The following is a 13,549-nucleotide window of genomic DNA, read 5'->3' as shown; positions in this document are numbered from 1 at the left end:
TTAAAAAAAAACTTTTATTACATAAATTCAATACACTACTACAAGTACAAAAAATAATACACAGACATAGAACTAAAGTCTTGTGGATTTCTCGATGTCTGCATCTGCCACCCACGAATTAAAGCGAGGTGGAAAGCCCCACCACTTGACGTAGGACAGTCCGTTTCTTCGTTTTATAATCTTCTCCACCAAGTACATATCAGGATACAACGTAGGCTGAATCTCTTCGGCATAGAAGCCGCCACGGATAGGTTTGTGGTCCAAATCTTCGAGGTAGTAGGTCCTAGGCTCTGATTCACGAACATGTGTCACACGGAAAAGTTCGGGACTCCAGTTCGCAGTGAAACCTTTCTCGAAGATACCTTTCTGCTTGGAGATTCGCACAATGTCACCGACGTTAGCTTTACGCTTTCGTGGATCTCTCTTCTTCATGTTGGAAAACACTGTTCGAAGCAGGCGATTGTCCCTTACGTCCTTTGGCTTCATTTTCGTGGTAGAATGCATCGTGGAATTATACTCGTTTATCAGTTTCGGCAAGATGTCAAGCCACTTGTAATTTCCGTTAGCCGTGAACTGCCGCCACATCTTGGATCGCAAAGTTCGGTTAAACCTTTCGACAACGGAGGCTTTGACGTTACTAAATGTAGAGTAGTGTTTGATGCCATACTTCTTCATCAAAGCCTTGAAGGATGCATTGTAGAATTCTTTCCCGAGGTCCGTTTGCAGTTGCGACGGTACACGTCCATCACGCAAAATATTGTTCATGGCCTTGGCTACTTCAGTTACAGTCTTTGATTTGACAGGTCTAGCCCAAGCGAACTTGCTATAAACATCGATGACTGTCAACATGTACTTGAAACCTTTATTCAATCGGGAATACGGTATCATCTCAACAAGGTCCGCCTGGAATAAATCATCAATTCCACGAACTATGACTTTGCGACGAAGGTATTTTCGTCTAGCAGGAGCATGAAGTTCGTGAGCGATTCCGGTTCGACTCATTGTATGTACCCGGCTTCCCTCAGTTCTTCAAGTATGGAGACTATTTCGTTGATGTGCGAATAGTTTCCTACGCTAAGCGAAGCATGTAGAATTCTAAGGCGATCAACTAATTCATTAGGATCGTCCCAATATACATAGTCAAATATCTGACCACTTTCTAGCTTTTTTAAACCTTCGCCATGTATTGTTAGTTCACTGAAGAGATTAGCGAGAATGTCGATTTTTTCATGATCTACGTCTTTATATACACCACTATCTGGATCGTTATCGCGAAAATGTGCATTGGTTAGCTCTAGCAGTTTTTTGTACTCTTGTAAGTCTTTGTGAGAATATCCTTTAGGCTCCCTGCGAAACAGCAATTCGTACAGACCCGGAGTCCCGCGCGTTTTGAACTCTTCTACGCGAACGATATTTCCTGGTAGAAAGTCTATTTCTTTAGCACCAAGGAACCACTTATTATGTTTTCTGTACACTCCGTAGGTCGTGTCATTATTCCGACTCGTAAACGATATCAGGTATGGTCGGACCATTGCATTCACTTGATGTCCCTTTTTCGGTATTTTTTTCTTGTGCATGGTCTCTGTACTTGTTAAGTCTTCTTCTTCTCGATCTGGTTCATACTTTCTCTTCTTTACTGTTGGCATTTCATCTTCAACTTCTGTCTTCACAATGATAGCTGGTTCTTCCTTGTTTTTAAGTTCGTCGAGGCGACTAGTGATTGGTTTAAATATTTCCTCATTTTCCATCTCCGTTGCAAGTCTGGTTCGTCTAGCAAGTAAATATTTTTCACGAACAGACTGTATAGCTCGATGAAGGTCACTGGCCAGGTCCGACATTGTACTGGCTGAAAACTTATTGCAAGACCTCCTTATATACTTTTTTATTCCTTCGCAGAAACTTCTTTCTTGTGTGTGGCAAAATCTGAATTTGTTGACAAGTGAGATAGTGATGCTTTCAGACTACTTTGAAAAGTCCTCAAATCGTCACGTCTTTGTGCATTCGATACTTCGATCATGTCGCGAATGCGAGAATCCGAGGCTTCCACACGCTGGTCGATGGCAACGAGATACTCTATTATTTCGTTTTTCACACTTTCTACTTTTTGAGACAGTAGCGAAATATATTTGCGGATATCATAGTCGGGGCATACAGTATGTCTGCTGCTACGACCGAATTTCGAAATGCTATGACTCATGTTTGACGATAAACTGATCGAAACCTCGTCTGTACCTGCCCTTATATAGAGGCCAGTCCTTTACGATGAATATGAATCCGTGCTCGTCTTTCCAACACAAGGAACACATGTCTTTGAATTCCAGAAACGACATGTCGGTGTTTACGTGGTCGTCGTAGGCGTGACGTAAATTAAGTTCGTCCATGCGAAAAAGCACTATAACATTCGCATTATCTCGTAGGAGATGTTTGGGTATTCTACTGTACGTCTGACACAGGTATACGCAGTCTACCTTGGCGTGCCTGCCCATGGAAAAGTACTCTTGTATAATGCCCTGCTTCTCGCACATTACATCGTCGAACACAAACACGGAATTAGGCTTTGCTTCGTCGGTAGACACCACATTGGTATTATCGCTAAACGGAAAATACTTTAGACCATCCACCGAGCGTAGAACAGTGGCCAAGCGCTGGTACTTTGGCTGTTGCAACGACTTGGAATACAAGTAAACGTTCTCGAACCGAAGACCGTTTGGCTCCTCCAGTAAACTCAGTAGAACGCACGTCTTGCCACAGTTTGATGGTCCCGCCATTATGCATCATACAGCAGAAGGCAACAGTAAGCCATGTCGCGATTCGTGACCGATAGTTTCATCGTTTTGCGTAATGCGCACGGGCAAACAAACATCTTGCTTGACGACCTGCATTGTACTAAATAAATTGTATAAAATCAAACACATTTATACTTTCTGGTCAGTTGCGCGTAATGACTCGAAGAGGTAAGAACAAAAAACACAGTGGTGCAGGACTCGTGAACTCGCTGATAAACAATCTGCCATTCGAGCTACACATTCCCGGATACAGATTTTGCGGCCCCGGCACTAAACTAGCGAAAAGGTTAGCTCGCGGTGACGTGGGCATTAATTCTCTCGACGATCAGTGCAAGCAGCACGATATTGCCTACTCGCTCAGCAAGGATCTGGAATCCAGGCACCGGGCCGACGAGATATTGGCACAGGAAGCTGAATAAATAAGTAAATCGACGCACGCGGGTCTAGGAGAAAAAATCACGGCCTGGGGCGTATCTAAAATCATGAAGGCAAAGACGAAATTAGGACTGGGTGCTCGTCAAGCCAGCTCCATCAAGTCAAAGACTAACTCACGCAAGACCAAACGCAAGACTGGAGCAGGCATACAAAAAGCCAAGCAAAAATTACAGACTCTCGACAAGAAGATTATAGGAGGATTTCTTCCTTTGCTTTTGCCTGCATTGGGTGCTCTCGGCGGTCTCATCGGTGCAACGAGCGGTATAGTGCGGGCAGTCAACACTTCGAAGAATGAGCGAAAGCAGTTAAAAGAAGCACAGCGACATAATGCAAGCATGGAAGCCATTGCCATGGGTAAAAAAAACGGCGCAGGCCTGTACTTACGTCCTCACAAATCAGGCCGAGGCATGAAAAAGAAACGAAAATCCTAAGTTCTCTGCCGAAACGACCGATCACCAACGTAGATTTAATAAAGTACGCACGCAAATTGAAAATACCAAATTTCTGCGGCGTGTTTATGCGAGACACTTTACCCAGCAAACCAAAAACCAACGAACATGCCATAATTATTTAGACACGACTGCAGGTCGCGGCACGCACTGGGTAGCGTATATAAGTCTGGAAAAAAAGCTACTTACTACCACAGTTTCGGTAATTTGAGACCTCCGCCTGAACTTAGGCGGTACCTGGGCCGGACCACTACACTGTTCTACAATTACGAAACGGAACAGAGGCCTAATCAAACAAACTGCGGACACTTGTGTCTTCGCTTTTTAACTAAAAAAATAATTTAGCTGACAAATAAAAATTACTACTTAAAGGCTGTGCAGTGATGATAATTTATTAGTCATGTCGATAACACTTACCTTGACAGGTCACGCATCTGAGCTGCGGGCGGTTCATTTCCCGCCTCTGGATTTAGACGGAGAATGGTGTATCGGACTCGTAGATTTTCAAACGTATAATGCCATACCGAATATCGACGAAGAAAACTGCAAGATCTGCTTCCTGAAAAGCGATGGGACCGCTCATGAAATACAGTTACCTGTTGGATCTTACGAAATTGACGACATTGCAAATTACATCAGGGATATGTTACCACAGGATGTAGACTTTCAACTGCGTGTAAATCCAAACACTCAAAAAAGCATTCTAACATGCAGTGAAATTGTCGACTTTACGAAACCTGGGACCATAGGTTCGATGTTAGGATTCGAATCAAAGGTGTATGATGCAGGAAGAACGTACGAATCTACGCGTGCAGTAAACATTTTGCCTGTGAATGTCATAAGAATAAACTGTAATTTGGCAAGTGGAACGTATCTCAACGGAAGACTAAGCAACATGCTGCACGAATTTTCGCCGATGGTCCCGCCAGGATATAAACTGGTCGAAGTACCGCAAAGTATCATTTACGTTCCAGTCGTCGTGAAGTGCGCACACGAAGTCGTCGTCAGAATCGTTGACCAGCGAGGACGATTGGTGAATTTTCAAGACAAAGAAATTACATTACGGCTGCACTTGAAGCGATGGGCATAAAGTTCGTAACACCGAACAGTTATTAAAGAAGTCGTATTGACGTGAATAAGAACAGTTCTCTACCAGACATCGGTGCATTAACACCTGACAACATCAAGTATCTTCTTAGTATTGGACAAGTGCCGAATAAATATGGAAGACGAAATCCTCAACGTGGAAGATCCGGTCATTTTTGATGACAGCATTACGAAAATGGAATTGCACGAGTACCAGCCTTTCCTGCTCGGACCGTACGCACTTCCATCGGAAGTACGCATTGCTGTACAGCACCAAGATATTTGTACTTTACCTTCACAGTCATTTCTACGTATAAGAGGCATGCTTACAAAAGCGGATGGTACGCATCCGACAACGACGTCAATATCCTGCAATGGTATTCTTCACCTCATCAAACGCGTTACATATGTACTCAATGGCGTCGAGGTAGACCAGACGAGAGATGTAGGCATAACATCTGCTATGAAAAATTACCTTTCGCTCACGCCAAATGAACTGACTGCTGCAAAGATGGCCGGTTGGGCTCTCGAGGATGAATATAAGCTTCCGGTTTATGCCGAAGGAAAGTTCGAAGTTTGTGTTCCTCTGTCCATGCTTCTTGGATTCGCTGAGGACTACAGGCATATAATCATTAATTCGAAACAAGAGCTCGTACTGCTTCTAGCCAACTCGCACATTAATGCAATTGTCGTCGCTGCAGAAAACCCTCAAGATGTCTCGCTAACACTACAGTCTATCGAGTGGATGCTGCCCCACATCCAAGTGAGCACCGTTGAACGAGTCAAGATGTTGAAGAACATAGAAAATGGCAAGAACTTCGATGTTCCATTCCGATCCTGGAGCCTGGAAACTTATCCTGGCTTGCCTCATAGTCAGCGTATCAATTGGATAGTAAAGTCCAGCTTCGCTACGGAAAAACCAAGATACATCATCGTCGGGCTTCAGACCGGAAGACAGCTCAATGCAGGAGTAAGTCGTTCCTTATTCGATAACTGTCAATTACGTAATGTAAAAATATTTTTAAACAGCGAAAGTTATCCGTACGTTGATATGAACATGGACTTTGAAAGTGGAAGATTTCTTCTCGCATATCAAATGTATGCCAAGTTTCAGCAAGCTTACTATGGGCGGAGACAGTCACCGATACTGAGTCCCGACAGTTTCAAGAACAAGGCTCCGTTAATGGTGTTTAACGTTTCCAAACAGGATGATCGATTAAATTCAAACATCATCGACTGTAGGATCGAGATATCGACTAGCGGAAATATTCCACCAAACACTTATGCTTTTTGTCTGATACTTCACGATCGGCTTGCATCATACAATTGTCGAGACCAACTTGTGAAAATTCTGACTTAAATACTGTTTCGTTTGCGATAATAATTCAGTTACAATCGAGCATTGCTAGCGACAAGATGTACTGCAACCTGCAAGGTTTCCAGAGTCAAAACGGCTTTGTTCTCAAAGAAATTGCCGTCACCTCCGGAGACAAGACTCGAACCCGCAGCTTCCGACCTCCGTATCCTTGGAAACTACTAGACGAAAAAAGTAAACGTTCGAACGAATGGCTATGCAAATATTATCACGGACTAGAGTGGGACGAAGGAAAAATCCCATACCACCAAGTGAAAAACACACTTCAAGATTTACTAGTTCAAAACGAAACAATATACGCTGCCGGACCTGAACAGAAAAAATGGCTACGAGATCTGTGTAATGAAGGAGCAGTTGAAATTGAAGACTTACAGACCGACTATGGCTGTCCTTCCCTGCGCAAGCTTAGTGCAATATACGATGTGCAGCCAAGTGACAAGTTTGAACGTGTCTGTGCCCGTAAAAACTCGCAGTTAATGCAGAAATGGCACACACAGTGTTAGTAGGAGTCTGCATATATAAAAGTCGTACCTACGTACGTGTCTTCAGTTGACGTTCGACCTGCAAGAAGATGTTTACGTTTCATCCTGCTAACGTGTACGTGAGCGCAAGACCTAGCTTCAGCAGTGTCGAGTACAGCTACTGGGATTCCGGGTATCTACGTACATATACAGAAACCTGTGATGGAGATGCTCAGCATTGGCGGTTTGCGCACTTTCCTGTGTCCTACGAACCGACTCAGCAGCTATTAGATTGTTCCGAACCTGGAAACTGTGCCGTCTATCACATGAGACCGCACACAATCCTTCCTGCTAGCATCGATAAGGTAGTCGTCTCGTCTGCACGTGCAACACCAAACATGAACGTGTTGCAACCTGTTGCGACCTGTGATGCTTCTACGCAGACGTCCAAACGACGTTCGTCTCGTCGTCAAAGTTCAGGCAGTGAATCTGTCCCAACTAGCACTGCAGTAGAGCCAAGGCGCAGACGTGGTCACAGACGCTATCGACCATGTCTCGCTCGAGATGACGACATCGCAGAAGATGACCAGCTGGAAACCTGTGTTCCTGATCCCGTGACCTGCGAACCAGTTGGAACCAGAGTCGAAGAGGCAGTTCGTGCGGCATTAAAGACTTTGCTTGCGAAAATGCTTAATTCCTTAACCTAACATGCATTTGTGTAATTTTTATAAATAAATGTGTAAAACCTGAACTTGTGTTTGTTTTTTATTTCTAAAATTTTTAGGTACCCAATAAAAATTAATTTTAAATACAGACAATATTTTGACTAATGTAGTATTCCAGTAGACTGCGGGTATATAAGCGAAGTTCAGACGAGTGGAGCCTCAGTATACCTCTGGCCGCGGTGCAGTACGGACCTGCTCTCTTCAGTAAATTTCGTAGTTACTGCTCCAATGTCGACCGGGATAGACTGTTTACCGTCAGCAGCGGGGACCTCGATGACAGCAATGATGATGGAGTCGGAGATTCCGATACCGGATGCAGAGGAGACCACGACAGCGGAGAACTCAATGCCTGCGTTGTCGACAGCTGCGGAGATCTCGATACCGACTGCAGAGGAGACTTCAATTAATGAAGAGCGTACTTCGAATCAGTGCAAATACTGTGTCGCATCATTTACTAGAACTTCAAGCGCTCGCAGACATGAAGAAGCAGTTGTCCGAATAATTTACTGAAACGAATACAATTTCAGTGCAATAAGTGTAATAAACTAATTTCACGCCTCGACAGCTTACATCGTCATTATATAAAATGCTCCGAGACAGTTAAGTGCAAGTATAATGAACATGGTTATTGTTTTGACTCATGTGTTGTACCAGCTGATGAGAATATATATAAGTGAGACCCTGGTGATATGAACATTTAGTCTGTCTCTGGCTGCGGTGATGAACACATCGGGTAGTCAGCCTTGAATAATAGACCAGTATCTAGCTGTTCTTGAGACCTCGATGGCGTCTTTACCAGTATCAACACCGACCTGAATCGAAGGTCTACCATCATCAGTGCAGACCACGATGACTACGTCGTCTACAGCTACACCTGCTCTCTCCGCACAGCAGGAGATTTCGACGCGTGCAACATCTTCTGCAGAGCAGACCTCAACGGCTTCAGAAGTTAACATGACAGCAGTGTTACAATGGTTGTCAACAGTTCCAGTGTCATTGATAAAGGAAGGAGCATCCAACAGTGTTCCATCGCCCAACTGTACGTACTGTAACAAGATCAAAAACTTGAAATTACGTGATTATGTAATACACAATTGTAATAATAACTCTGAACGCATTAAATATCAGTGCAACAGGTGTTTAAGCAAGTTTAAACGTTATGGAAGATTAAAACGTCACCTCAGGAATTGTGATAGACTGTCTGTACATTCATCAGAATCAAGCTGTATATTTTGTAACAAAACATTAGCAAATATTCAAATTGCAAAACGACACGAAATATATCACTGTCCTTTTAATGAAGTCGATAATTCGGTTTTATGTGAAAATTGTGGTGTACCATTATGTCGACCTGATAGACTGAATAGACATTTACGAACATGTAAAGGACTTAGTCCATACAATAAGAAGACTGTTTGAATCGAGAAATCCACAAGACTTTAGTTCTAAGTCTGTGTATTATTTTTTGTACTTGTAGTAGTGTATTGAATTTATGTAATAAAAGTTTTTTTTTTTAAAAAGAACTTGTGGTGTTTTTATTTTCTCAAACCTAACACTTTTGTGGTATTTTTTAAATTAAAGTTGTTTTGTATCGACCAGGTATCGAACCAAGGACCTTAGTCGATCTAATCAATCAGTATATAGATTACAAATTTATTTAATTAATTTTGAACTTTTTCCCGAATCTCTAGCATTAAAATTACGGATTTTCAAGATGGCGGCCAAATTTCAAGATGTCGGGTGTCACAGTAATAAATTATTACTGCACTCTAGCGAGTAAGAATCAAACTAACATGGCGTCAGTGCACTCTCGCCGCCGATACAATATTGATGGTTTCCAACATCGAAGACAAGATGGCGGACATGACGTCATGCTCACTGTCGATATATATGCTTTGAAAAAAGTGGTGGGGGCCAGTCAGTCTGCCTGCAGCCACCATTGCGGAAGGAGCCTATCGCCATTTTTAATTTTTTTGACCTCGTCGGGTTCGAACCGAGGACTCCGAACTCCGTGTCTAAAAAGTACAATTTTTAAAAAAAATATATTAAAATTTTATTAATTGAATTTTTTTATAAATTTTAAAAAAATTTTCGTTAAAATCGGATAATAAATAAAAAAGTTAAAGATGGCGGCCGTAACGGAATGCAACGGTGACGTCATAATTCAAAATGGCGGAAAACAAAATGGCGGAAAGTTCGAGAAAACAAAATGACGTCATCCAAGATGGCGGATCCAAGATGGCGGGTCCAAAATGGCCGCCGGGGTCAAGGTCAAAGGTCAAAGGTCAAGGTCAAGGTCATCCAAGATGGCCGCCGTGACGTCACAATCCAAGATGGCGGGCCGACAATCACAATCCACACAATCCACATCCTGAATCCTGCCGTCGGACGCCCATTCATATACTACTACAGTGTGAGAAATTGGAGCGGTTAGAGAAATTGGTTCTACTAAAAGCAATGTTTGAATAGTCATTTTGATCATTTGGAGGAATTATAGCATTTGGTGCATTTGGATCAGTGGTAGAATTTGGAAAATTTGGAACAATTGGAACAGTTGGGACAATTATATCAGTTTCAACTATAAAATAAATTTAAGTAAGTGGACCATTTGGCGCATTTAGACCGATTGTAGCTTTTGGAGCAATTTGAGCAGTTGGATCCATTGGAACCTGTTAGATCCATTGGAACCATTGTGAGCTAGTTAAACCCAAATGTGATTTGAGCAATTTGAGCCATTGAAAACAGCTGGAGAAGTTTGAGATATTAAAACTATTGTGAACTAGTTGAAACCAAATGCGATTGAAGTAATTCGATCTTGGTAGAGCAATGTTCAACTAGACAGCTGGATCAATTGTAGCTTTTAAGCATACGGCTCACTATAACATGCCCCATACAACATGAGCATACAATAAAAAACAAATATTTAATGGGATTGGGAGCCTTGCGTTATGATTAACATAACCTAGTGATAATTAGTACCACAATAAAATAAAAACATTTATTTTGGTAGAATACTCAACAATAGTAACCAACATGACTCTAAACACAAATTTATCGAATATGTCCAAAAGAAAACAAACTATGTCCAAATCTATGTTCAGTTACGTTGGGCACATGTTTATTATTTTTCAGAAGTCTATTTAATATTTGCCTCCAGTTAGTCAGACACGAGACTCGTACTCCTAGGACTAATGGACCTGTGTGCAACAGTTTGATGAAATAGTTCGTTGAATCTAATTAAATGATTGAAAACACATCGATGTTAATTACGTGCGTGATTTTAATATTGTTCACTGGGATGGAGCTATCGACTCACGGCGCAAACGTCTCTAAATGATGGTGCAGTCAGCCATACCTGAGTCGTGGTACAAGGGAATTTCTCAACTTTAAAATATCAGCAAAGTCGTCGCCGCGCGCTGCCTTCATTTTCTGACGTCCGTAGTGATTCGTTCTCGCGTTTAACCACACCTGTGTAGTTAAACACGACGCTGATCTGCTTCAAACGTCCAAATTCCGCACGGGAATTTTCGCCGAAATCACGCCATATTCCCGGCGTCAGAAGCACTCTTTTTCCTTAATATTTATATTTCACATTGTCGGTATTAATCGGCCGATCCAAACATCGACGCTAGGCGTAATTATTACAAGCGACCAATAACAATGTTATTGTTTCGAACCACGGCCGAATGTTGTTGATTTCATGCGTCGTTAAGGCAACGTCCAAGGCCACTGACGCTCGTGACAACGCCAAACGAAACACTGCCGAAAGTCCGGGAACGAAAGAAAAACAAAACAAACGAGCATCAAAAACATTTGCAGTGAACCTGTAAATACCGTAGTATTACAAGCTAGTTGGAACCAAATATGTTTGGAGAAAATGGACACATTTTAACCACAATGTAATACATTTGGTTAATATATTTACACAATATTTATATAAATATAAACTAATGCAGTAGTAAAATTATTTAAAAGAAATAAATTGTGATTTTTTGACTCACATACTGTATCTGTGACTGGTGATGATTAAGTACGGTCCAAATTACAGGTTCTCAGTTCACCTGTAGCTTTGATAAACTGTGGATAAACTCCATTTGCTAAGCATCCTGAAGTACGTGCGTTTCCAAATTCGTCATAAATGGAAGTTGTACCATTATCAGAGGGAACATAAATTTTATGGTGGGTGTACCATCTTCATCAGAGATTTCGATGGTAGCTATGCCGACAACCTCAGAAATGCTCGTGGTAGCTGTACTAGAGAAAACTTCAGCCGGTACAGTTCCATTGGCTGAGGAGACTTTAATAAATGCAGCGTCGTCAGCCGACGAGACTTCCATGATTGCAGTACCACTTCATCAATAATGGCACCGGAAGCTTACCAACGTTTTCCAAGCATCGATGTCGTTATTGTGGTATTAACTTTAACAAAGCATTAAGTGGTAGCAAGTTTGACAGAAGCTAATGTCTGAATAGTGAACAAAGAACACAGTATTGGTTTGACAATTGAAATAAACTATTTGGTTTCCATGGTAGCATTAAACGACACGAGGAAATCTACACGGGGCCAGTTATGCACAAGCAAGAACCTGATTGCAAATTCTGTGGCAAATTCGTGAACTCGAAGCTTTGCGAGTGTGTAAAAAGCAATTGTAATGCTAACTCTGAACATGTTAGAGATTAGTGCAACTAGTCTTTAGCTAATGTATACACTACGGGAACTTAAAAATGAACGTTAGGTTTTGCAAAGGACTGGTTGACTATTCATCAGTACCTAACTATATCTTCTGCGGTAAGACATTTACCATCATAAGAAATGCAAGGCATCATAAAATATATCACTGCCCTTTTAACTAAACACAGGACTCTCATCTGTGTAACATAGGTAGTATTCAACTTTCATGTGGATTGCCCTGAAAATACACTTCGAGAAATGTAAAGCACTTGCTTCCCTCTGCAGGAAGACAATATAAATGAAACACGCTGAAAGGCCAATTTTTGTAGTACCTGGAGTAAAGCATAACTTATGTAATAAATAATATTTGTAAAAATATGTTGTTTTATATCTTGCACCTAGAACCTACACGTATGTCTAAAGACTCAATTTATTAACTCTATACTGCTATGAATTTGGTGTGGTTTCATATCTCACTTCAATTCTTGCGTATCAGATGAGGAAATCGAGAAATGCTAAAGAATTTGTAAGTTGGTTATTTTTACATTTATTAGACGAGAAATTCCATAATAAATATAATTTGTAATAATTTTTTTGTTTTATTTATTGTAGTATCATGTAAAATGTTTTTGATAAGTAAATTTTAGCCATATTTAACTGCTTGGAATCAAACAAAGGACTGTAATCTATTAAATATAAATAATAGGCGAATTTTTAATAATGTTTGAAATTTTTTCCTAATTTCTGGTTTTATGATTACAAATTTTCAATATGGCGTTCAGAATGGCTGACAATATGGTATACTCTACAATGTGGACGATCATGTGATTAATTTTTGTGTGTTATAGAGGTTGGTTACCAAACCATTATGGCAGCAGCGCACTCTAGCAGACGAAAACAATATGGCAATTCCAAGATAACTACCGTAACGCAATATTTGCGGAAACAGTATATGGCTGAAATAAATATATGTGTAATGTCGTCTCGTGAATAGTTGGGAATAAATTTATATTTTTTAATTCTTACCAAGAATCGAACTTTGTACCTATGAAGACCATGATGTATATTATATTTCATTAAAATATTATTGTTAGGTATTATTTTGTAGCTTTTTCCGAATTTTTTTTTACATTTTATTTAAACTAACTTATGATAATAAGGATGAGCATTCAACATCAAGGAAGTGGAATGAAAACATAATACGAAAACACAATTATTTTGTTTTTAAGCAATTTTTAAGAATAATGTTTGTTCTTATATATTAATAAAATGTAATTGGGGTGTACAATTACACTCTATGTAACAAGTCTCACCTAAGGGGTAAGAGTTCAAAGTTAATGGTCAAAGGTCAAGGTTAAGGTCACCGTTGTCTAAGATGGCGATCCTGATGCTCAAGTCCCAGACCCTCTCCATCTCCACAGTCTGAAGCTACTTAGATCATAAGAAAACTTTCATCAGCTGCGAAATTTATTCGCTTTGCTAATTTTACTCCTCAAACTCAGTGTTTAAAAAAGACCAACATATATAAAACAAGTGTTTTATAAAATATATAAATACCAT

The 13,549-nt window shown here is 40.7% G+C and overlaps 2 protein-coding genes across 9 annotated transcripts in view; one reads left to right on the top strand and one right to left on the bottom strand.

Moving 5' to 3' along the window:
* The window catches only part of LOC134534406 (lachesin-like), a 424,713-nt gene that overhangs the window by 35,986 nt on the left and 375,178 nt on the right, over nucleotides 1-13,549 (top strand). The gene's annotated exons all lie outside the window — the stretch shown is intronic.
* LOC134533681 (sodium-coupled monocarboxylate transporter 1-like) overlaps nucleotides 1-13,549 on the bottom strand; it is a 141,834-nt gene that overhangs the window by 101,816 nt on the left and 26,469 nt on the right. The window lies entirely within an intron of this gene.

This window comes from Bacillus rossius, chromosome 7 (genome assembly GCF_032445375.1).
Source record: "Bacillus rossius redtenbacheri isolate Brsri chromosome 7, Brsri_v3, whole genome shotgun sequence".
NCBI lineage: Eukaryota > Metazoa > Arthropoda > Insecta > Phasmatodea > Bacillidae > Bacillus > Bacillus rossius.
This window is presented reverse-complemented; position numbering and strand designations above follow the sequence as displayed.